The sequence below is a fragment of the Chlorocebus sabaeus genome, chromosome 12 (assembly GCF_047675955.1).
Source record: "Chlorocebus sabaeus isolate Y175 chromosome 12, mChlSab1.0.hap1, whole genome shotgun sequence".
Classification (NCBI taxonomy): domain Eukaryota; kingdom Metazoa; phylum Chordata; class Mammalia; order Primates; family Cercopithecidae; genus Chlorocebus; species Chlorocebus sabaeus.
Window position 1 is genome coordinate 84,668,810 of NC_132915.1, and position 3,983 is coordinate 84,672,792.

Below are 3,983 nucleotides of genomic sequence, written 5' to 3' on the forward strand. Positions count from 1 at the left end.
CCACTGTGCCTGACTGGCAGGAATCATTTTAAGGGGATTAAGCATAATAGTAACATTTGTGATGTTAACTATGTGTAAGACACTGTGCCAAGTGCTTTGCTGTGGAGACAACTATCTAAGATGATATCCCAGTTCATCATATGTTAGCTGTGTGCATTGGATGACGTATGTGGCTTCTCTGAGCTTCAGTGTCCATGCCTGTAGGTGGCATCGTAATGCCTAATGGCTTTTTGAGGAGTCATTAAAACATTGAACTCAAAGTTTTGGGCACAGAGTAAACACTCAATACATAATGTTGCTGTTTTGTTGTTAAAATTCATGCATTTCTTACAAAATTCAGGACAGTCATGAATTTTGTGGCAGATAGAGTATTCTGCTGGCCCTGGGCTTCAGTGCTATTTTGAATTTTTTTCCCTCAAGAGGAGATACAAATACTTGAGGTTTAGAGTAAGAGTAAGAGGATTCTTGAGTTGTAAATTACGTAAGTCTGATTTATCAAATATAAAGTGGGAAGTTTCTTTCATTGCAGAACCATACGGCTTTATAGGACTTTTAGAAAGCTGTAATTAGACTCTGAGTAAAGGTTTCTTTCCTCTTTATAAAGTACACATGTGGGCTATATAATTTGATGGTAGTAAATTAAAATGTAGTTTTCTCTGTTCCTATTCCAAACAGGACCATATAAATGTTGCCTGGCTGGAATTCGACTATCTGACCACTCCCTTTCCATATCTTTTTGGGTCTCTGCTTCCTTAGATGGAGTCCCAGGCAGGAGTTGAGCAACATAATTGGATCTTTGTTCTCTGACCTCTACTGGGCACCTGAGGGTTATAGCTAGAGGCCTTAGTGTGCTAGATGCCTGCCCCGGACAACTGCTGCTGTGTAACTTGAAAAGCAGCAAGAGCGAGCCCAGGCAGGTCTTTTTCCAACACAAGTTTCTGCTAGATGTTGGCCTTTTTGTTCACTAAATACTTTCAGACTGAAGGGCAATTTCACCTAGGTGTATAAATAGGTACATCTTTGCTAGCATCTGATGGAAGGTCAACCCCTTCAAAATCTTCACTCTGATTTCTAGCAAGGAAAGAGCCAGGAGGAGCTTAAGAGCCCATGCAGACTAACTCTCCCTTGCTCCCACTGTATAGATAGGAACACTGAGGGCCCCCGGAAGGAAACATTTTGCCCAAGGTCCTAAGTTGAGTCCCTGGTTGAGTTGCAGTATGAACCTAGATCTGTTTGATCCCAAACCTGTCTGCACTTGCAGCAGCAACTTCTCATTGTTTCCCAATTTCCTTTCTCCACTTCTCCCTTAATAATAGAACCTGCAATTTGTGACTGGAAACAAATAACTGATAGCATCCTGTGTGACTTCTGGAAACATTCTTTTGTCCTTCTTCCTTCCTGCTAGCTGGAATGTAGAGATGATTTATTGCCACAATAATGCTTAGTCATAAATAAAAAACCTCAGTGGCTTACGGCAATGTCTGTTTCTTGCTCTCGTGCCCGGGATGGCCAGCCAGTTCTGCTGAAATTGGTTGGGGTTGGTCATACATCTGGGGAGTTGTCTGGCTATTGGATGGTCTATAATGGGCATGGCTGGGACAACTGGGTGACTTGACCCTGGTTCATGCCTCTCATCTCCCAGCAGGCTGGCTTATGCCCATGGAAGAGGCTACAAGGGATAAGTAGGAACATACTAGTAATTTTTCTTGCCTCTGTTTGTGTCATGTTCTCTGATTTTCTGCTGGCTCAACTAAGACACATGGCTGGGGCCTAGAGACAGAATAGGAGGACACCTCACTTTTATATCTATGACATGGGTGTAGGGTGGAAGGAAAGTTGGGGCCTTAGTGGATCCAATCTATTGTTGATGGATGACTGAATGAATGGAGGGCTGGATGGAAAGGCAACAAAAAAAGGCAGACAGGGGAGGAAGTTCTCTTGATCATGTCCAATACAAGGGGAAAGTAAACACGAGAGAGCAGTTTCCCATGGCTCTACTGTTCTCTGAGGCCCTCCTGGCTTGGAGACTGCCCATGGCACACAGGGGGCGTTTGTGGGGTGTTTATTTCATGACTTGCTTCTCTGTTGGGGAACCTTTGCTTCTGAGTGAGTCATTGTGAAAGGCTTCTTAAGCTTTATTTTGGGGTTGGGAAGAGTCTATTTTGGAGATGAGAAGCCTTTTCAGAGGTCCTAGGCTTATAACTTGAAAACAGTTGTGCCGTGGCCTGAGAACTGAACTGAGAAGCAAGGGACATGTGTTTCAGTCCCATCTCTGCCAAGTCAGGAAAAAAACAAAAGCAAACCAAGAACAAAACACATCAGAAGTAGGAATCTCTCTTGGGCAATTTCTAAGTACTATAGAACTTGTCAGCAAGAAAGAAGGCTAAGGAAAAAGTTTTTATTGTTGTTGTTGTTTGTTTTTTTTTTTTGAGACAAAGTCTCACTCTGTCACCCAGTCTGGAGTGCAGTGGCACAATCTCAGCTCACTGCAACCTCTGCCTCCTGGGTTCAAGCCATCCTCCTGCCTCGGCCTCCCGAGTAGCTGGGATTATAGGCACCTGCCGCCATGCCTGGCTAATTTTTTTTTTTTTGTATTTTTAATAGAGTCGGGGGTTCACCAACATGGTGAAACATGGCTGGTCTTGAACTCCTGACCTCAAGTGATCCATCTACCTCAGCCTCCCGAAGTGCTGGGATTACAGGCATGAGCCACCACGCTCAGTCGGAAAAAGTTTTAAGAATACTTTTTTTTTTTTTTTTTTTTTGAGACAGAGTCTCGCTCTGTTACCCAGGCTCTGGAGTGCAGTGGCACGATCTCAGCTCACTGCATTTTAATCCAGGCTTCATGGTTCTTTAGGCTTCTGGTAATATATTCTTTAAATAAGATACAAATTTTAAAGGAGATAAAACTAGGTTTGATAATTGAGTTTTCCTTTTTTTTTTTTTTTCTTTCAATTCAAGAGCAGGTACTTATTAACTGACTGGATTAGAAAAATAATCATGGTAGACACTTTCATTCATTCTTCTAAGAAGGCTGTTGATCTGGTCCTCCCCATTGTCAGCATTTCCACCTTCTACAAAATGGGTGGTCTTTTTCTTCATTCCACCTTCTGGAGAGGATAGTTTGGAGGGCCACAGGAAGTTATTTGCTTATTTGAAGCGTTTTCCAACAGTGTAGATCTCATGAATCAGATCCTCCATGCAGATGATACTGTATTTACCAAGAGATTGAGCAATCAAAGCGTTATCTGTCAAAGCAATTCGCTTCTTATTGATTTTGCCATAACCACACTTATAGATTAGTTCATTTACCGACTTCAGATTTGGGTACCCATATGCAATATATGGTTCTACAATCCACAGCATGCTAATTGAAGACGTGTTGAGCTTCACAAAGGTTCCATTGAAGATTTGACGAAGGCAAAGAAGCTACAACACCTTTCAGACCTTTGGGCTCACACCATTGATACCTCTGATTCTGATGGCAAATGCCAGTTCTGCAGGTACAGAGTTGTCTGCTTTTCTTGCCACCCTAGCCATTCGAATCTCAGTTCTGTACATCTGCCTATATTTTTTATGATAGTGCTTTGCTTTTTCAAAGATAAGCTTCCTCCTTGCCTTTAGAAGCATCTTTTGGGCAAACTTCATTCTCAGGCACTTTATCTTCAGCTCTGCAAATTCCTTGACTTTTTCTTAAGGGTTTCTAGCACAGCAGGAACCTCCTTCTTTTTGACATGTTCCATGATTCCAGCCAGAAAAGAGGATAATTTAGTTTTCTGTTATATATAGGGAAGATTCTTTACCATTAGTTGTTTTAAATACCTTCAAAATAATCCTTACATTTTTATGTATGTCATAAAATGATGGTTAGAGTAAAAATTAAAACATTGTTAATTTGAACATTGATTTTACACTTCATAATAGTTTACGCAAGAGATTGAGTAATAAATGTGAGAAAAAAAAACTCAATTGTTTTGATGGTA

The 3,983-nt window shown here is 41.3% G+C and overlaps 1 pseudogene; it reads right to left on the minus strand.

Moving 5' to 3' along the window:
- Window positions 1-2,973: 2,973 nt before the first annotated feature.
- LOC103218958 (large ribosomal subunit protein uL30-like) lies at window positions 2,974-3,749 on the minus strand (annotated as a pseudogene).
- Between the last annotated feature and the right edge of the window lie 234 nt (window positions 3,750-3,983).